Source organism: Pimephales promelas, chromosome 19 (assembly GCF_988280905.1).
Source record: "Pimephales promelas chromosome 19, fPimPro1.hap1.1, whole genome shotgun sequence".
Lineage (NCBI taxonomy): Eukaryota > Metazoa > Chordata > Actinopteri > Cypriniformes > Leuciscidae > Pimephales > Pimephales promelas.
Window position 1 is genome coordinate 5,440,624 of NC_142787.1, and position 23,101 is coordinate 5,463,724.

Sequence of the window (23,101 nt, forward strand, 5' to 3'; positions counted from 1 at the left end):
TTTTTTGCACTAATGCTGCTGCCAGCCAGCTGCAATCACCAATAAAACATTGTTTCATATATATTTTTTCTATATCGTGATAAATATCATTATCGCAAATATTCTTGAAATATCGTGATATAATTTTTAGGCTATATCGCCCACCCCTAATCGTTAAAATAGTCCAAGTGACTACAGGGGCTCAATCTTAAGTTTATCAAACGACGAGAACACTTTTGTGCGCAAAAAAACAACAAAAATAACGACTTTATTTCAACTATTCGTTTATTTCTCCCTCTGCGCGAGTCAGGTTACTAGTTTAATAGCGTAAGCTTCTGTTATAGACCTTTCTCACAACTTCCGTATTTGTGACCGGAAATACGCAATTGTCGTGGTAATCTTCTTCCGCTCCATTCATAACAGATAGCGCCGAAGGCAACTAGTGAGAGTTGTTTCGTACCGATCTTTTTTGTTATTCCCAAAAGCAGCCATACCTGTCGTTTTCATTCCTTCCCTCGTCAGTTCCCTGTCGATGAAGTTCGACGGAAATGGATTCAGGCAATCTGGCGGGATGTTATTGATCCTGTGATCTTCTGTACTTCTCATGTCACCATTCACTAATAAGCCATCATTGTTTGTTTATTTTTTATGTTTTATGATTTGCGTATTTTTGAAGTAACGTTAGTTCATGTTCAACTGTATTAAGATATTTGTATCCAGCGGAATAAGCACATAAAATATACACCACAATATAAAACAAGATAAATAAGAGCACACAACATGGGCTACATATACATTTAAAATATTAATATATACCATTCTGAGTATTTAACAATCTGAGTGTACAAGGAATAAATTAATATTTGTATAATTTTTCTTCATCTTTGATCGTTCTATCAACAGCAGTGCAAAAAAATCAGGATAACTGTTGAATAAAACTGACAGACTTCTTTCTGGTATTCACATCAAAATGTAGTTTATTGTAAATAATACTCCCTAAATATTAATAACTTTCCACACACTCCACCTTCTTACCTTTAATGAACGTATATTGGGAAGAATGAGCTTCAGTTCTAAAATCAATATCACATCTTTGGTCTTAGATACATCAGCTGCAGACAAGCATCACCACAGCATTTTACAAAGTCATCAACAACTGGACCATGACAAGTTTACATTTTTTCGAAGTTTTGAAGACTCTCTGATCAATTTTCTCCTCCCAGAGTAGGTTTTTCTGATGTGTTAACAGTTGACGGGAACTCCGTTTCCACAACGATTACGTATTTCCGGTTTTTGTGAAAAAGGTCTATTGTACGTCACACGCATCACACACACATGACCAGCGTCGGCCAATAGTGAGCCTACGTGTGACGTAGCTCTACGCAATCACACTACGTTAACTGACTACAGGCTTATGGAGAAGGAAGTGAATAGTTGAAATAAAGTCGTTATTTTTGTTGTTTTTTTGCGCACAAAAGTGTTCTCGTCGTTTGCTAAACTTAAGATTGAGCCCCTGTAGTCACTTGGACTATTTTAACGATGTCTTTAATGACTTTTCGAGGACAGCAAGAGCCAGTACCTCAAGAAGCCTACGGACTATATGCAGGAGCGATCTTAATATCTTAAATATCTTAATTTGTGTTGCGAAGATGAACGAAGGTCTTACGGGGTTGGAACAACATGAGGGTGAGTAAATACTGACAGAATTTTCATTTTTGGGTGAGCTAACCCTTTAAAAGATCAAGGTAATCATCAAATTGTGATAAAATGTGGTTTAATTTCCCAATAAAAGCTAACACATTTGTACATAATTCATTGGATTTAGAATTAAAATCAGTATAACGGTAATTTTGACATTAACACACTCATTAAGGGTCAGCAGGGATCCTATATATACCATTTCCTGTTGCATTGTATGTTAAACTACTTAAGATTTGAGGATTGTATTGTTTTAACAAGGTTGACAGAATCACCCTGATATTTTGCCTTAATGTCCCCATAAATATCAATTACATTTTAATACAAAAATGAAAAACATGCTCACTCTCGATTTATTTAAATCATTGTATGTCAGACATGCATTTAATGTATTTTTGAATACATTTATAGATCTGGGCAAAACATTTAGCAGCACATCACATCACCGATCCATAGCATCTGGGGTTAAATGGGTAAAACGATTCTAGTTATCATTTTACCAGAACCAAGTATGTTCCAAGAGAGGCAATTTCTGAATATGTAATGCCAGTTGTTGTTTTTTCTTTTTCCTCATCCTGACATGAATTTGCTTGTGAAAGCAAAGGTACCCACCTCCTTAGACCCGGTGGTGTCATGCACAACAGTGGCCAGATGTCTGATGGCCCCTCTGAGGTTTATATAGCCCTTAGCAGTCCTATCAAACATGTCCCTTTAGTGGAATAAAGAGATGAACTAAAAATGCTTCACAAGCTCAAGACAATCTTGTGACAATAACTTAAGGGAAGGCTTATATCTGTCCCTTGTGGTGCTCTGCATTTACTGAATATCCCTCATATTGGTTTTTGTGTATCGGAGATCCCTCTGGACTCGCTGAGGCAATTGGCTAGACAGCCTCCTGCGCAGGCAAGGCACCAGCTTCAAGAAGATCAATGCAACTGAAAAGACTGCAAGCAAGTCAGTCAACCAAGAACAAACATGTGCATGATGCAGGCTGATTGTTAGATAAGGAATCATGCCATAATTCAAGTATAAAGATGTTTCTTAGGCTCTTAGCTACAGCAGAATGTCTGAATAATAATTAAAAAAAAAAATATTACAAAGAAAGAATCTCTTACAATACTTGCAATACTAGTGTTAAAGGGTATGTTTGGTTTGGTTTGGACCAAAGAAAAAAAAAAACGTATTTTGGTCCGCATAGAGATAGGGATGCACCGATACCGATACCGGTATCTGGTATCGGCCTCGATACCACATTTTCTTAAGTACTCGTACTCGTTAAAAGTCCCCCGATACCGGGGACCGATACCATGTTCTGAGAAATGGGTTAATCACAGGCGCCGAGTCCCCACCCCCAGGCTCCGGCTGCAGCTCAGAGCGGGGAGATGGGGAGACATGTCAGCCGTGTGGAACAGTGATGCGCGGGTCAATGTATAAACAACCCGCACACTACCAACGTACTCGGACCGCAAAAAAAGTAAGAAAATATTGTACCCGACCCTCTTCCTGACCGTATTTTTTAAAAGTAGTACATGCTCATCGTAGCGTCATTGGGCCATAAACGTGTAACAACACAGCATCGCAAGAAGACGTAGCCTACATATAACAAAGGCAGCACTTTGGTCATCATCTTTCATTATTTCGGTAAATGTCTCCCACACTTACTCTTTCTATTTGTGTATTTGCGGAGCTTCCACTCCCCAGTCTTCACCTTTTCTCTTGTCGCCTCCATCTCTCTGCAGACTAGTGATCATAGACATGGCCGGTTCGTGAACGAATCGGTTCTTTTTAATGAACCGGTCGAACCAGTACGCTAAATCGAACTGAATCATTCGCATCAGTTCACGTCTTGCGTCAGTGCTGATCCACAAGTTACTACAGTTATTCACTTTCAGACATGCCTGAAAGTCCCTCCGAGTTGAAATAAACCAATATCCCGAATTATATTTTACTGCAGTAACTCTAACAGTTCACTGAACTGAGACATGATGTTGCCACAGCTGAGAGAAGTGATGAGCACGAGCAGCTGATACTGCGCATCCGCGTAGTAACGAATGCAGAGGTACAGCGGTTCTCGGATCACACCAGTACAGAACTGAGAACTGTTACTGAGAACTGAGCTTGTGTGTCATCTTCGTGCCAGTTATTCAGCCAATAAATAAATTCGGCCTATATATTTCATAGAAAATTCTATCTAGTACTATATAAATACAAAGGTTTAATTGGCATCTTTTTCCAAACGACCTGACTGACCGCGACCCGAATATCATTAAAAATATTTTTGGATGACCCGTAACTGCGGGTAACCGCGGGTGACCGCGGCGCAGGCACCCGCTCATTTTGGATCAACCCGTGCATCACTCGTGTGGAACAATTTCAAAGTGAATGGCTTTGGATTAGGAGAATAAGTTTACTTGTAGTCGCCAAGTTACTTATAGTCAGTTGAATGTCTGTTGGGGGACCAAATAAATAAAGTGTTATCAGATATTAAGCTGATCGTACTAATACTCTAGTCTACTAATACTCTAATGACAGTTAGTTGACATGTAATTGAAAAGTTACTTATAGTTAGTAAAGTGGACTATCGAAATAAAGTGTTACCCAAGTAATTTAATCAAGGACCTAAAAACCCATATATAAAAATATTTAAATCATGTTTTTTTTTATTTTTTATTAAGTACTCGGTATCGGTATCGGCGAGTACTGAAATGCAAGTACTCGTACTCGTACTCGTTTTCCAAAAAAGTGGTATCGGTGCATCCCTACATAGAGATCACATTGGCATTTTATCACCGAACCGAAAGGCATATGGGTCAGTTCACAACCTGATAGGTCAGCTTATATTATGTATATTTGTTGAAGGGCGGATCTTAACAAACATCTAAAACAATGCTGTGTGCTGAGCTTAATACACTCATTGGATGTGCTTAGACTACATATGATGGTATTTTGACCAGCTGAGAGCTTATTAAATGTGTAAAGGAGTCAAAACAGCAGCAAGAATCGCCCCGTCACACACACAAATGAAGATCTGCTCCAAGTAGACGCATTTTGAAGCCTGTACCAAACTTTGATGAGCAACATCACGACTATGATGAGAAAAAACAGGTATACTTGTGCATTCTGTCCCGTTTAGGGTCACATCTTGAGACCTTATGTCCCGTTTTTGGTTCATTTACATGTCTTTGATCTGTGTCGCTTTCAGATTTCATTCGAACTGCACGTTAGTTTGGAAAGAGACCGAGACCAGTCTTTTCGGGGCTCTCCGTCCGCTTGTTTGGTGCGCACCAGCGTTCACACTTATTCAAATTAACAGCACTAACAGAGCAATCACACCCATGTTCATTTTAATCGAACCACACATGCCAAGTGTGAACACACCCTTCAAAAAAACGTACAAAATGTGACAAACTATTCCCATACCAACGAAATACTGTTCGTTTTCTCACAAAAAACGCTCGTTTCGTGTCTTAGGCCATCAATGTGTACTTACATTTATGAGTCATTAAATCATGTTTAATTTTGACTTCTCTGTGCATGCTTTTTGGTGGACCCCCTTAGCCTCCAGTGTATGACTGATAGACAACAACGGTTTGACTAAAAAATATCAAAATTGAAAATATTGTGGAAACAAAGACATCTACATCTTGGATGCCCTTGAGGTAAGCTAAAACATATCAAAAATTAAATTTCAAAGTGAACTATCCTTTTAAGTGGGTTCTGGAGTGGCAACGTGGTGACATGGGCAGAGGATTCACAGTGGGTTGATCAAGCTTACAAGCAGTGAGTCGTTGAGGTATTCTGTATTGAAATGCTGGATGAAGTTCTCAAGACTTCATCACATCATCGTAAATGGCCATCTGCTTTATTGAGACCCTGACGGAAGCCGGTGATCAAAGTGGTCTCGTTCTATCCACTGATGACAAGCATTCGGAATTGGATAGCATAATCCATCACTGATGATTGTCCTTGGCATAGATTTTAAAGTTGATCATGTATGGAGAGGGAACTTGCAGTTTGACCAATCCCTCCTTAAAATACGCTGTAAACGTCATCATCAGATCGATCTCGCCCATTGAAATGCTCATCCGGATGGCAGTGAGATAGTAGATACCCAGATAGCAGACTGACATTGAATCAACGTGGAAATATGACATAGAAACAACGTTGATCTGACATTGTTTTGCTCATCGAATTAACGTTGAACCAACGTCAGACGCGTCATTCTTTCAAAACTAACGGAAAATCAACTTGAAATCAACGCGTTGTTTCAACGTTATGAAAGCAAACCAATTTTCGATTTCATTTAGCTTTGAAGAATGCCGCGTCTGACGTTGGTTCAACGTTAATTCGATGAGCAAATCAACGTTGTTTCAATGTCATGAGAGACGTCGTTTCCATGTTGATTCAATGTCAGTTTGCTGTCTGGGTAGTTTCTACACTATAGTAGAAACTAGGGCTGGGTATTGAGACAAATTTCACAATTCGATTCGATTTCGATTCACAAGCTTGCAATTCGATTCGATTTCGATTACGATTCGATTCAATATTTCGATTATTTTGGATATTAGTTACAATAAATGGCAATTTTTCTCAAGGGAATCAAATCTCTTAAATGCTGTAAACTATGGTCTATAGTCTAGTTGTAGCCTACTAGGCTTCATTAGCCTAATATAAAGGTAATAATTAACTGTTTTGTAGCTATACAAACACTTAAATTACACTTTTATTTATTTTTATAATAAGAAGATTATATGAAATATAAACATTTAAATGGTGGCTGTCATAAAAACTTGCCAGATTTATTCAAATATGCATTAAATATTGAAGAACACTAACGAGTGTGGACTAACGAGTTTATGTGGGTTTTCTGAGGTAAATATGACGATACATGACATTGATTACAAGCTGTTTAACTGACGTCTTTCCACGGTTGAAACGCAGATTGAGCGAATCAATGTGACATGATACGGATTTCGATAAGTTGTACTCTATCTTTTAACACACTTTCAGATGCTCATTCATGTTTATTTCGCGCTGTGACTGGTATTATTAACCCGGAAGAGAGATCAGCGCTGCTGCTTCTCTGGAGCTGCGCCAGAGTGATCTCACGCCACAGCGCCAAAACGCTATTTATGTTTTTGAATTTCTAAAGAAAATGGACGTAATTTGAAAATTGAGACTTTGTTTCATATCAATAGTAACAAAGGACAAAGATTATTGTGATTTGTTGGATGCGCGCAGCCGCGATACAATGTCTCATTCATTCAAATGAAACAGGATGACTAATCGATTCTTGAGATTTAAGAATCGATATCGGTTTTTAAAAATGAGAATCGATTAATATCGAGAAATCGATATTTATTACCCAGCCCTAGTAGAAACCCACTGCATTCCTCCACCTCCCAGAGTAGGTCGCAGGTCAGGCCATGGAACTGGCAGAGGCAGTGCTTGAAGAAGGGGTGATAGGTGACTGATGTGACTAACCGTCTGATTGAACCAGCTCATCAAACGGATCGGTCAAGTCAAGTAGCCTTTTATATAGCACTTTTTACAATACAGACTGTTTCAAAGCAGCTTTACTCTACCCAACTAAGCAAGTCAAAAGCAACAAAGGTGAAGAAAGGCGAAGAAAGGCAAAAAAGGCAACAGTGGCAAGGAACAAAAAAATCCATCAGGTAACAGAATGGGAGAACCCAGCAACCAACAAAACCTTGGGAGAACCCAGGCTCAGTCAGGGGGCCAGTTGTCCTATTGCCAACGAACGAATAGTGTATGATTATGATTCAGGCAACATTACAGGTCAGAAGTCAGATTGGATCAGAACATTCACAATATTTATCCAGTTCCATCTGGTAGGAGGTCAGAGTCATCACGCTGATATTGAGACAAGTTTGTTTGGCTGTCCATAAGGCCTTCAACAATGAGGCTGGCACTTCAGGGATACATAGTGGTCGTAGGTCACAAGTCCACCATGTCATCTGGATACGGCCCAGGAATATGGAACTGATTACAATTAACCTCGGAATAGAAAGACTACAATTAGAGTAGATGCGATCCTTTTTATGATGTAGCTAGTACATTAGGTGTTATACGAAGTGTTCCCGGTTGACCTAATTTATGCAGCTAAATAATCATTTAAAGGGATACTCCACTTTTTTTAGAAATAAAAAAAGTTAAACAGTTGAGTTTTACTGTTTTTGAATGTATTCAGCAGATTTTCTGATATTTAGAAGAATATCAGTAACCAGACAGTTTCTGGTCTCATTGACTTCCATATTTACTATGGAAGTCAGTGGGACCAGAAACTGTCTGGTCTGAATTAATATTACAATTAATGATATTATCAGTACAGCCTATAGTTCTGTTATTTTCTGTTGCAGAAATATACATAAAACATTTTATTATTTTTTTTAAATCACTTATACATCCTGAAATACATGATTTAATAAACCGTTATGCAAAGGACAAGAGGATGGTGATTGTAACCATCAAACTCTAAAAGGCACATGAAAGTACCACAAAGGCGTACCAACATTACATTAGAACACAACATTATAGCGGGATTCAAATGTGTGAAAGTGAGCGAGATTTGAGAGCTAGGAAATTCTGCAATACTGCAGAGTCTCTACTTTAGGTCAGCAGACCTAAAACAGTTCACATAAAATAGAAAACTGACCATAAGAGAAGAACAGCACCTGCAATAACATTGAGAATGCTTTTTGAAAATGAGAGATGTTCCAATTCTTTAGGAATCTGCTGAGCTGTCTGTGGCAGATTCTGTATGGCTCCGGCCATAAGAGACACGTTAATTTGGATTAGCCTCTAACCACAGACAAAAACTCATTAATTTGGGTGTTAACTGTGCTAAAACAGCAGTACTGCCAAACGAGGTATGCTGGAAAGAAGGAATAGAGTTGTAGGAGGTCATTTTCCATCTGTCATTGACTGTCCCTGTCTTCTCCTCTTTCTTCATATCAGCAGCACCAACTGGAAATGCTGTGGCAGGTGCAGAAATTGACTGTCACAAAGAGGTGAGTCTTTTAACTTGTATTATGTGATGAATAGCTTTTGCCACCCACCACTTCTTTTTCCACATTGCCAGTGTGAAGATAGAGAGATAATGCAGGGGCCAACCAAGAAAGCTTCCCTCGGGAGTTTCTTGTATCTTCCAGCCACTCAGCAATTCAGCAGCAGGGTGAGATTGAGGCCATCCACCACAATGGTGTGTCTGCAACCTTTTCCGACATGTCAATCTGGGTGGACTGTATCCTATAGGCAGGAACTCTACAAAGGGCTCTTGAGAAGTGGTGCTCAAGCAGAGAGTTCTGCTGTATGGGACAAGGAAATGAAAGAGAAGCAATCAACACCACTATCAGCATGAATATTTGGCTGTCAAGTTCTGGCCTTGATAGAAACAGCCCCTTCTGGGCATTTTGAACAACCCTGAAGTGCTCTAATAAGTTTGTTTAAAAAAAAACAACAGTATTTCTCTGCAATAATGAAAACTAGTTTGGATCGTCAAAAGGAAGAGTGAATGATGACAATATTTTCCTTTTTTGGTGACCTATTCAATGCCCTTTTAATACTTTGAGTAAATGGCATAGCGGAAGAAGCAAACCACACAAGGTGACCTTAAACACACAGGGAGCTTTCTTTTTTGGCACAGTGATGTTTACCAGCACACCTGATCCTTCAGTAACCTTCATTTATTGATTTAGGAGTTGCACAGTACTCTCTGACTCCAAATACAAAACTTCATGACTGGTGAAACCCCAATAAATTCAATGGGTTCTTCACCACATACCCCACACTTTAAACAAAGACTCAAAACGTGTCTACAATACTGTATGTTTTATTAAAAGACAGAAAAAACAAGAATATAAAACTGCAGCTGCTATAGTGAAAGCTAATAAATATGATTATTGGTAATCATCCTGCTATTTGGTGTGATAAATCTGTTAAACAGGACTATGTAGACCATTCAAAAGTTTGGTGTAAATAAGTGTTTTTGAAAGAAAGTATCTTATGCTCAACCAGGCAGCATTTACAGTATTTAATAAGAAATACAGTAAAAACAGTGACATGTTAAAATTTGAAATTACTAGGGATGCACCGAATATTCGGCCACCGAAAATTTTCGGCATAAAATGGCCCAAAAGTGCATTTTCGGTTTTCGGCCGAAAGACTTTTATCACCGAAACAATACGGCCGAAATGTTGTGATGACGCAAACAGAAACCGCGACCTGCACGTGCTTGTCTGAAGCAACATGTCTGCGGTGCGGACGTATTTCAGTGAATCTGAACCCGCGAGGAGACGGAAGCCTTGTTTATCCACCTATATCTGCTCTAAACAATGTGCGTCGCCATGACAACGACTCCGGATGCGAGCGGGTCAAGTATAAACTGTGGAGACTCGCGCTGCGGAGGAAGGCGAAAGTATGCGCGAGTCTCCTCAGACAGCGCGCGCACCGCTCCAAACGGTCGAGGCGTTTATTACTGGACCCGCTCTCCGTTGTACTATTCCTTGAAACGACAGGGGACGACTCAAGTAACTGTCCTCTAACCATCAGGAATCGGTGAGAAGAAGACAGATAAATACATGACAATGTTTATTTTTTAGTATACCACCACGAATACAAAAATAATCACGTAAAACCCAGTAAACCCTGAGATTATTACTTGTGTGACATTACAAAAAAATATATATGGGAACATGTATGTATAGAACTAAATTAATGCTCTCTTAAATATTTTCTACATTCACTAAACATGTTTCGTTAAGTTTCATGTACATTTGTATTAATCATGGACCTTTGTTCATTTAAAAAGGCTTTTTATGCTATTGTATGCTAATTTTTTAAAATGTAAGAAACTAATTTAGACGTGCAAAAGGGTGCCGGGGTGATGAGAAGAAGTTCGCACTCGGCTTTGTTTTTATGAGAGAACATTTAATTTTAAAACCTTTCTGCAGGCCATTAGATTATTATTTAATGTACACATGAGTGGGGTCAAAAACATTTTAGTTTGAATTTTATTTTATACTGTGCATTGTGCTAAATAAATATTTGCATAATTTGTAATTGATTTATTCTTTGAAAATGTTATATTAATTTATGCAATTGCAATGCCTTGATTTTAGTAACGTTTGTACACAGTCATAGCCATAAATGCAATGATACTGATAATTGGCATAATTTCTTTCGGTGTTTCGGTTTTCGGTTTTCGGCCTTGGTTTCCTCTTTTTCGGTTTTCGGTTTCGGCCAAGAATTTTCATTTCGGTGCATCCCTAGAAATTACATATTGTTAATACAGTTTAATAAATTTTAAAATGGAAGATATTCCTGGGATGACAAAGCTGGATTTTCAGCATCAATACTCCAGTCTTCAGTGTTACAGGATCCATCAGAAATATGCTCATTTGGTGTTCAAGAAACTTGATTATTATTATTATTAGCAATTTAGAAAAAAAAATTACAACCAATAGGTGGTTTGCAGTCACGTGATTGTGTTGACGCGCGGAATGCAGATGGAGGGCAAGGAGTGAAGAGCGCAATGGACGAGATGGAGGAAAATCCGTACTGCACTACTTTACATGCTATTACACGAGAAATATATAAACAGAAAATCGAAACATGTTGGATGTGATCCTTACGTTATGAAGAGGACCGATTTTCAACTGAATTGAGAGATTTGCCTGCCATCGAGGCTGTAGATATCAGCCACTAACTCGTCTTACAGACATACTTTGACTTTACAAAATTCGGAAACTGGTACGTTACACAAACAGCCACATAAGTGTATTTAAACACCCGAATAATGTAATTATAAGCCACATAAATAATGTATTAACTCACATTTGACGAAGTGATCACTGCACACACAGGCATTTTCTCATTCAGTTCCTCCCGCAGACGTACGTTTGCAAGGCATTTTTCCCTGTGTTTTTCTGTCAATTTCTTGTATTTCCCCCCCTTATGAACAACAACTTTTGGCACACGATAAAAACTCCTCGTGGTTTGATCGATTTGAGCAACCATAAACGACGCAAAAGATAGGCATTTTGAGTGTGTTATAGTGCTTCCTAATATAGAAAATCACTTCCTGCCCTCCATCTCCATGGCAACGCAGTGGCGTGACGTCACGTGAAAACAAGCTATTAAAAGTTTGTTTATTTGTATATTTGTATCATTAGATATTTAAGTAAGTTAAAAACCCAATAAGGATTAAAACTGTTTAATTCTGTCTAATTCTGCATTTTTTTCTTTAAAGAAATCGTATCGTCGCAATAAATTGAGGTAGGCAAGGCCGCAAAGGATCAATCTGTTGTATCCTTCATTTCTCAGGAAACAAAGGATGCATTTGAAAGGACGTTGTGAAAGTAGCCATCTTGATAATAGCATGACACTAACGTTTTTGGGCAGAGTTAGCATTGCTGAACAACTAGATGAAGGCTACGGGATTGGCAATTAGAAGGCATTAGAAGGTGACAAAAAAAAACACAAAACATACTGTCCAGGATAATAGACTGTGAAATTTTGTGGAGCATTTCGAGTTGGCTTTACGTGGGCATGATGAGACTGGGAACTCAGATAACATTGGTATATTTCGCAGATTGGTCGATTGTGTTGCCTCTCTCGAGTGAGCATTGAAAGAGAGCTATACAGAACGAGCTACTGGACTGTACGTTGTCTGTTACAAGAACAGATTAAACAACAGATATTACCACACAGTCCCAATTTGTGCTTGTGCTGCGCTACATCGACGGTAAAAAGAACGTGCAGGAAAGATTTTGAGTTCATCCCTCTGCAGTCAGCTACAGCTGAGTCCATTGCTACAGCACTAAAAGAGGGTCTTGCTTCTATCTTTCCTGAGGATCAGAAAAGTAAGCTCATCTGCCAGGCATTGATGGGGCCAGCGCAATGAGGGGTGCCACTGCTGGTGTTGAGAGAAAAATATAAGATGTGTATCCAACTACATCCACTGCTTCGCACATCAGCTCAACCAGATAATGCAACAGGCCACGTCTCACATATCCAAGACGAGAATTTTTTATCTAACATTGGTGGATTTGCTAGCATTTTTTCTAAGTCACCCAATTGGACATGTTTTCTGGATAAAGTGGTTGCCCATAGACTGCCAAGATCCAGCAACATCAGATGGATCTTAAATAGCCGTGCCATTAATGGGGTTTTTTGAGCACAGGGAGGATCACGGTTTTGAGAGCATACAAGCATACTAGTTTAAACTTTTGCATTGTTTAAAGGTTGCAGATTTGGCTTTTTAACTAGCGCGCCAGTGAAAGTCTTTTTGTAACAAATGCTGCCTTGGGAAGCAATCTTGACTTTTCTTGTCACCAGAAGTCCATATTGATCAATTTGTGACTTTCACCTGTTCAACCACATCAAAGTTTCATAATTAGTAAGTCCGAGCTATTTTTCTTTTTTGTCTTATGTGCTGAGGGGCTGCTGTGGCTTGGTGAAATGGTGTTTGTACATGAAGAGCTCTTTTCCAAAACGCCATGAACCTAAAAAGCTGCCTCAAAGAACCAGCAAAAGTAATGATTATGGATTTGTAAAATATTGCAATAAGCACATTTTAATTTTGTGTTAATTTCTGTTTCGGCTGCAAAGATGAAGTTGACGATACGCTATTGACTCGCGATCTTCGCAGTAGGCTAGTGAGCGCACCGGAGAAATGCACATTTATTAGGATACATAGTTTTATTTTGTTTGGGATGGTTTTGTTTAGCTTTCTGTAAATATATTTCACATTTTTTAGGCCTGTGAGGAGAGTAAATTATGGTTTGGTTCATGATGATATTATCTCCAGTTTGAGCACCTTACGTGATTGCTAGCCTATATTTACTTTTTATTAAAACCAGGAAATTGGTTATTGAAAAATGTATTCAAATTAAAAAAAAAAAAATACACAACGAAATTCGCTTAAAACAAAGGCTTTGTGCTTTCTGTTTTGAGGTCTCTGTGAAAGTTTGAAAGTTTTTTAGAGGCGCTTTCAGAGCGCTCGCGTCCATAATGGAGAACTTTCACGTAATACAGTTTTTTCCTCATATGGATGGATTTAAAGCGTTTTGAAAATGTTTTACTTTGAATTTATCATCAACAATATTGTTGTTTGATTTAATAATCACTGTTGCAAGAGGTGCCTAGTTCAGTTTTTTTTTTTTTTTTTTGGGGGGGGGGGGGTGTAAGTGGAAAAAGTAGGGGCTACTTCAGATTCTGTTTAGCTAGCACCTTTATTGTTTTTTCTACTGTTGTTTTGAGCGCTCTAAAAGCGGAACAAACTGCTTTAAAACTTTCACAAAGACATCAAACAGAAAGCACAGAGTTTTCTTTAAAGTGAATTCCATTTTGTATAAATTTTATCTTAATTTTAATCAATGTTTCATCAAGCGATTTAATGATTTCATGACACTGATACAGGAAACACTTGTTTATTAATAAACAAGTAAAATGTCTCCTTTCTATATTTTACATTATTTATAATCATTACTTTTGCCGGTTCTTTGCAACAGCTTTTATGTAGTTCTCGCGCATGTGTCGTGGAAATCTCTTGTCTCAGGCCCAGAAGGAAGACAAGGAATAGTCGAATAAAGTTGTTATTTTATAAAGTTCTTTTTTTTTTTTTTTTTGTTAAAGTATTCTCGTCGCCTGATAAACTTATAGTTGAGCCACTGTAGTCACATGGAATATTTAAACATTTTCTTCAATGACTTTCTGGGCCGTCAAGTTTCGATCCCTTTAGGCAGCCTCTGTAGCAATGATCCACCTCTCAGATTTAATCAAAAATATCTTCATTTGTGTTCCGAAGATGAACGAAGGTCTTACGGGGTTGGTACAGCATGGGGGTGAGTAATTAATGACTTAATTTTCATTTATGGGTGAACTAACCCTTTAATGTTCATAAATTCAATTAGGCTAAAAATAGCCTAACTGTTACCTTTATCTTGCGTTAATCAGCACCTGTATGTGCCCTTTAATGCTCCTGGCGGGATTGTAAGGAATTTATTTCATGCTCCTCAAGCTTTGCTATAAGATGGTGTATTTCAGGGGAAACAAAAAAAAAACTAACAAAAGGATTGGATTCAGCTTTTGATGACATCTATTTTTGGTCACTATTTGTATTTACACCATGCAAATAAATTGAGCAAAAAGGCCTTGTCTGAGAAGCAAACAGTTTCTGCAGTGCCAAGAGCATTTCCAATTCACACGCTTAAGAAAACAGTTGGCTCTCTGAAACAGTTCAATAAGACACAGACACATGCCTGGATGGATATGGGGGAGAAAATCAAAAGACAGTAGAGCTCTGAAAAAACTAGAGCAGCATAAAACATAGACTGTACAAAATATGGACAAAGCGTCTGTGACGTCACTCATAGACTTTATGAAGAACAGTTTTGAGGCTGTTTAGGGGGGGTGGGTGCCATATTGGAAAATCTTGAGAAATGCAAAATACAAATGTTTAAAAAAAGGATACAGAGGTGGTGTGATGTGTTGTGTCAGATCATGGCCGAGACGTCAAATTCCACTCGGCGCAGCCCGTTCTCAGGTGTCAATCAAAGTTAACCGCTCTTATTTGTCATACATTTTATATCTAAATACTATCTAAACTAACGAGTTAGAAAAAAAATTCACCCCCTCATAGTTGTCAGGCACTCGGAACCTATCGAAAAATACAATAAAAGTCCATGGGACCAACTTGTAAAAGCAGGAATTTATGCTGTGAAAACGGACATTTTAACATGAGGTCTATGGATATTTGCTTCCTTGGAACCGGCCCCTAGCGGATTTTAGATGTATTGCAGTTTATCGCACTTCCGGGTAGGCTTCATTTTTCAGATTATAATGTTTCCGCTTGGCATAAAACAGTCCCATGAAGTTTATCTGACTTACAATCCTAGACTTAATTCCTAGACTTGATTACTTTTGCCACTATAGTCACGTTGATATAGTCACTTGGATGCTAGGTGGTGTTATGGTGTAATTTTCCATTGCACAATAGCTTACCCAACACAACTGCACAGGGATGTTTGATTCCAACCCAGATAGCAAACTGACATTGAATCAACGTGGAAATATGACATCGAAACAACGTTGATCTGACATTGTTTTGCTCATCGAATTAACGTTGAACCAACGTCAGACGCGTCATTCTTTCAAAACTAACGGAAAATCAACTTGAAATCAACGCGTTGTTTCAACGTTATGAAAGCAAACCAATTTTCGATTTTCATTTAGCTTTGAAGAATGCCGCGTCTGACGTTGGTTCAACGTTAATTCGATGAGCAAAATCAACGTTGTTTCAATGTCATGAGAGACGTCGTTTCCACGTTGATTCAATGTCAGTTTGCTGTCTGGGAAACTATTCAATTCATTTTTTTTGTATTTGTACTTAAATTGAAAATAATGTGAGGGTTATCAGGTTAAATTTTAAGTGTTGTTCATTACACTAAACCAACAGGCCAAACAGATTTTCACTCTTTTTAAGTAATTAATAATTCATTATGATATTGATTACGGGATTCATAGCTTTACTGTATTGATACCAGGTGGTTAGAAATAAAAGATAACATCTTTTAACGAACTCTTTCAGGTCTTTTAGGCAACAGTACATTATTCAATGATGTTCTACTTGCTAGACTTTTTATACAATAACTGTTCTTATTAAGTTCCTCTTTTTATCTGATGTAAAGATTTGCACTGCCAGATCATCCCTTGTACCGACCATAACTGATAAATTATTAATGTTGTTTAAAATATCCATCCTCATAGCAAGTAGATGAAACTGCAGCTGTCTTTCCTGTAAACAGCATTGATTCTAAAAGCGAGTCAAAATCCTGTATCACAGCGTGCAGCTCGCTTGCAGTGATCCAAAGCCTTTTTGTGTCACAATAAAAAAGAGAGAGATGTGGTACAGTGCTGATTCACTCGCACTTTTTGTGAAATTACAGTCCTAGAGAAAGATTTCAAAATGATTGACTTGATCAGTTGATCTCTGTGGATTCATTTCTCATTCAACCCACATTACTATGCTGAAAGCAGAGATGTAAAATAACAAAGTAGAACTACTTAAAGGGTTAGTTCACCCAAAAATGAAAATTAAGTCATTAATTACTCACCCCCATGCTTTTCCAACCCCGTAAGACCTTCGTTCATCTTCGGAACACAAATAAAGATATTTTTGATTGAATCTGAGAGCTAGATTAGTCCTACATAGAATGCCTAAGGGACTGGCTCTTGACGGCCCATAAAGTCATTAAAGAAAAGGTTTAAATATTCCATGTGCCGACAGCGGCTCAATTATAAGTTTATCAAGCGACGAGAATACTTTTTGTGCGAAAAAAACATAAATAACGACTTAATTCGAATATTCTATTACATCCTTATGGGCGCATGCGCGAGAACTGAGACGAGGACGTTCTCATTCGTCTACTTCTTGTTACCGGCTGCTCACCGCTTAGGAGTTTTACCGCCCCCTACCGTATAAGATGATGTGCTGATATAGCTGGAAGCGCAAAACTTTCTGTTTACAAGCAGAGGAAGATGCGCGCTGTACATACGCTTTTCAATTTGCGTATTTTCCCCACTATAAGGTGCACTTAAAAGCCTTTAATCTTCTCAAAAAACGACAGTGTTCCTTATAATCCGGAGCGCCTTATATATGGATCATCATCTTATACGGTAGGTGGCAGCAATACTCCTAAGCGGAGCAGCCGGTAACAAAAAGTAGTCGAAGGAGAAGAACGTCCTCGTCTCAGTTCTCGCGCATGCACCCATAAGGAAGTAATAGAATAGTCGAATTAAGTCGTTATTTATGTTTTTTTCGCACAAAAAGTAGTCTCGTCGCTTGATAAACTTATAATTGAGCCGCTGTCGGCACATGGAATATTTAAACCTTTTCTTTAATGACTTTCTGGGCCATCAAGAGCCAGTCCCTTAGGCAGTCTATGTAGGACTGATCCAGCTCTCAGATTCAATCAAAAATATCTTTATTTGTGTTCCGAAGATGAACGAAGGTCTTACGGGGTTGGTACAGCATGGGGGTGAGTAATTAATGACTTAATTTTCATTTTTGGGTGAACTAACCCTTTAAGTGCTGTACTTAAGTACTAAAATGCTGTATCTGTACTCTACTAAAGTATTGTTTTTTTCCCTCATACATCTACTTTTACTTCAGTAGATATTTTTGATGAATTTAATGCTTTTACTTTGATATTTTTTTAATGTTCTGCTAGTTACTCGTTACAATTATACAAATTGTACGAATCATTCGTTGCAAGTTGGCTTTCATGCTGCTTAAATCACACGCCAGTTTTATAGGGTAATGGTATTGATTGACACACACATTGACAACTAATGCAGGGGTTGTCCTGCAGTGACATTTTTTTGGCGGCCGCCAAAGCAAATTTGTATCCCGCCAAATTGCCTTATTTGATTGCTAGTTCAAACTTTTGACTGCTTTCTTTAATAATTACATGACACAATACTTGTACTTTTACTTTTAGTACTTAAGTAGTGAATTTTAAAATAAACTACTTGCAATACTTAAGTACAAAAAATGTTGAATACTTTAGTACTTAAGTGTGGTGCTTAAAGAGCACTTCAACTTCTACTCAAGTCACTTTTTTGATTGAGCACTTGTACTTTTACTCAAGTCCGGGTTTCTAGTACTTTATACCAGTGTTGTAGTACTCGAGACTCGGACTCGTCTCGGACTCGGTCTCGAGACCATATTTTAATGGTCTTGGTCTTGTCATGGACTCGTGTCCATTTGGACTCGGAATTGACTCGTACTCGAACATTTTTTTTTTAGGACTCGGAATTATTCCCGAGTCCACTCGAGTTCAATTCAAAATATTTTTCATGATTATTAATGTATGTTAATAAAATTAATAATTTCTTTAAATTGATTGACACGCCCAGTGATTGGTGATTTTCTAGTGCGCAACTGCGCATGACAAATTGTAATAAAATTACTTTTAACACCACCTACTATGTGGCCTTTTTACCCTAAACTGATCATATTTTTTAAACTCTAAGTAAATTCAGTAAAAAAAAAAAGGATTTCTCTAAGTAAATAAAAGTAAATTAGGTAATCAACCCTCACTGGTCTCGGACTCGACTCGGACTCGACTCTCTCTGGTCTCGGTGTCGACTCGGACTCGAGTGAGGTGGTCTCGACTACAACACTGCTTTATACATCTCTGGCTGAAAGACAGTTTGCGGGAATTTTCCATATTATAAAAGCGGATCTTGAGGGAAAGAGTACATTTATATGTAATACCCATAATCCCACACCAAAACTTAGCCCTGTTTTATGCCCGGAGAGTTCTCTGTAATTACCGCAACTTTTTGAAACTTTTGAAAGGCCCTTTAACTCCTGTGGCCTCATGGGATAGCAAAATTCCACACTTCTGAATCTCAGCAGATGTAAAGTGTCATTTAGATATAATTCGTCTACTTTATCATATATGCTGAGTATTTAGACATCCTATTAATTTGACAGACTGCTTTTTGCATACCATGTAGCAGGTATAAATGTGCATATGTCAGGCATTTTGAGTTGTGGTGCTGTTGTGGGCCATGCATGGTCTGCACTTTCACTTCCTGATCTTCTTCTACCCATCATTTCCTGTCCTCTCTAACACAGTATTTGACTATATAATTTTCAAAAATTGTGAACTTTTTTACCTTTAATAAGGATTAATCTATATTTAACTTATAATTTATGCATTGCAGACTGATAACATTATTCAATTTGTGTATATTTCACAGGGCACAGGTAAATGTGATATTTATTAAGAGTTTATATGAGGATTGTTTTAAGTTCACTTAAAGTTTTTTTTTTTGTTTAAAGCTAATAAATGTTTAAAAAAAATGATAGCTTTCAATTACACTGAAATAATTTTCATCGAGACAGTGGCAGTAATAGTATCAGTGAAACATTACATTTACTACATTAATTTGGAGATTTACAGTGAAATTATTGCATTATAAAAGTGTTTTTAATTGCGATTAATTGCAATGTGTGATTAATCTAGTTAATTTTTTTAAGCGATTTACAGCACACAAAAAAACATGTTATAGGCTAGGCTATATGGCCAGATATGACAGAAGCAACACATCGCCGCAGATGAGTAGTCAGCAAGCCGAGGAGCAAACCGACACAAATTAATCTAAAGTCGCAGACGCTCAACACATAATCATCTTCATTCAAATGTAGTGAGACTAAATGATCGGAGACACATTTATGTGACCAAGAGTACATGGAACCATTTTAACAAATCAGATAGCTATCCGATAAACTAGGGATGCACCGAATATTCGGCCACCGAAAATTTTCGGCCGAAAATGGCCCAAAAGTGCATTTTCGGTTTTCGGCCGAAAGACTTTCATCACCGAAACAATACGGCCGAAATGTTGTGATGACGCAAACAGAAACCGCGACCTGCACGTGCTTGTCTGAAGCAACATGTTTGCGGTGCGGACGTATTTCAATGAATCTGAACTTGTTTATCCACCTATATCTGCTCTAAACAATGCGCGCCGCAATGACAACGACTCCGGATGCGAGCGGGTCAAGTATAAACTGTGGAGACTCGCGCTTCGGAGGCAGGCGAAAGTATGCGCGAGTCTCCTCAAACAGCGCACCGCTCCAAACGGTCGAGGCGTTTATACTGGACCCGCTCTCCGTTGTACTATTCCTTGAAACGACAGGGGACGACTCAAGTAACTGTCCTCTAACCATTAGGAATCGGTGAGAAGAAGAAAGATAAACACATGACAATGTTTATTTTTTAGTATACCACCACCAATACAAAAATAATCATGTAAAACCCAGCAAACCCTGAGATTATTACTTGTGTGACATTACAAAAAAAATATATATGGGAACATGTATGTATAGAACTAAATTAATGCTCTCTTAAATATTTTCTACATTCACTAAACATGTTTCGTTAAGTTTCATGTACATTTGTATTAATCATGGACCTTTGTTCATTTAAAAAGGCTTTTTATGCTATTGTATGCTACATTTTTTAAATGTAAGAAACTAATTTAGACATGCAAAGGGTGCTGGTGTGATGAGAAGAAGTTCGCACTCTGCTTTGTTTTTATGAGAGAATATTTAATTTTAAAACCTTTCTGCAGGCCATTCGATTATTATTTAATGTACACATGAGTGGGGTCAAAAACATTTTAGTTTGAATTTTATTTTATACTGTGCATTGCGCTAAATAAATATTTGCATAATTTGTAATTGATTTATTCTTTGAAAATTTTATATTAATTTATGCAATTGCAATGCCTTGATTTTAGTAACGTTTGTACACAGTCATAGCCATAAATGCAATGATACTGATAATTGGCATAATTTCTTTTGGTGTTTCGGTTTTCGGCCTTGGTCTCCTCTTTTTCGGTTTTCGGTTTCGGCCAAGAATTTTCATTTTGGTGCATCCCTACGATAAACGCATGAAGTGACCATGTCAACAAAAAAAGAAGAGCCAAATGATTAAGCAGCAGCTTGTCCCAGACATATAAGGCCAAAACTTCACCTAATGGGATGAAATGAGATTCAGGGGTGATGGATTTTGATACTTGTTGGCGCTTGTTAGCCATATCAAACGGGCCCTAACATGTGGTCATGCATTTTAAGCCACAGGCCTCACTACTTAATGGGTGATGGAGACAGACTTCACAATTATCTCACTAACTCCAAGGCAGGTTAATCAATGCTGTTTATCAAATTAAGAACCTTTTCCAGAGGCCTAATAGGAGACACGACAGACCGGACTTTGATGGGTAGAGATTTGAAGACTCAAAGGCCTTACACCAGCTGGGGGACTTTCAGCAATTCCTGTCAAGAACTTTGAGTTTGACCTTCAAGTTAGCAAAAACGAGGCAGTATTATAAAACTAAGAGGTTAGCATTATTAAAAGTGTCAACATTTAGTTTTTTAAATAAAATCAAAGGGTTTAGAAGATTTTGGCAAAACATTGTGTAAAGTGCAGGCGTACTGCAGCAGAAAATTCCCAAATGGGAATAAGCCATATTGTATTTTCGGTGTCTTGAATTGTTTATGTACATGATTCATCACAGATTAATCTAAGATACATTGTAATAATGAACACACAGGGACAAATTCAGATGATATGCCTGGATGGATGCAGTGCAGTCTGTATTTTGAAGGTATTCCCTTTTGAAATTAAGCTTGTTTTGGATGCAGTGGATGCATCTATATCAAACAAACAAAAAAATCATTAACAACAGCAGGGATTCCAACTTTCAGACTCACCCAACATTTGTCTAATTGTAGGAGAAGAGGCAAATGGGATGATCTTTGATGAGACTTGAGAAAATGTTGAGCGGGACTCTAACACACATCTTAGCATGTGTGCATGCGCATGTACTGTATGCGTGCATGTGAGTGTGTGTATGGAAAACGGCCTCCGGGAAAAACAAACAAAAAAAAACCCAGTTTTAACAAAAAAAAAAGACTTGGGGTGTAACGGTTCACAAAATTCATGGTTCGGTTCGATACGATACACTTGTGTCACGGTTCGGTACGTTTTCGATACAGCAAAAAGAAAGAAATGCCAGAGAGATGTCCTTGATAGTGTTGTCAAAAAACTCAGTACTTCGGTACCAAGTCGGTACTAAAAAAAAAAAAAATTACGGTACCAGCTTTTCTAGGTACCGAGTACCAGGTTAATCCAGTTCTGTTCTAGACGCGATGTCTGAAACGTGCACAGTTTCATAACGCTGATATGGCTCTCTCTCTCTCTGAATCCACTTGTTGAAACGAAAGGAGGAAAGAGCCACATATGGAAATATTTTGGATTAGGCTAATGTCATGTTGCCATTAGAGGCCGATTACATGCAAATTCGCAATTTCAAATATAGGCGCGATTCAAGCGCGCTCCTAATAAAAACTCGTTGGTGTTGCATAGCAACGACAGACGCCGCGTGAGAGCAAGCGCTTTGGAAAGAATAAGCACGCGAAAAAATATAATTAAAAAACACGCGCGACATGTGAACGGCCTCTAAAGTGCTTTCGGGGTAGTTTTACGAGTACATGAGCACAGTAGTATCCACCTGACACCAGAGTACTACTGGTATTAGTATTGTCATTTAATGTCAGTGCCAGTTCTAGGCGTATTCTTGCCTTTATAACTCAGCAGGTTTAAAAAGCCTTTTTAAAATTAAATATGAATGCAGTTTTAGATTAAATAAAAGGACAGTCAAGTCAAATAAAAAATGTTTTATTGTAATGCTACAAAGATACCATTCATCAACATTACTTAGTTATCAACACATTGAGGGAACAATATATTTTTACAACATTAATTAATGTTTGAAAATGTTATTTATTACAAACACCTGATTGTTCATGTTTGTTCACTTA

The 23,101-nt window shown here is 38.0% G+C and overlaps 1 protein-coding gene across 1 annotated transcript in view; it reads right to left on the reverse strand.

The window, feature by feature from the left end:
- The window catches only part of kctd16b (potassium channel tetramerization domain containing 16b), a 139,995-nt gene that overhangs the window by 96,049 nt on the left and 20,845 nt on the right, over window positions 1-23,101 (reverse strand). The gene's annotated exons all lie outside the window — the stretch shown is intronic.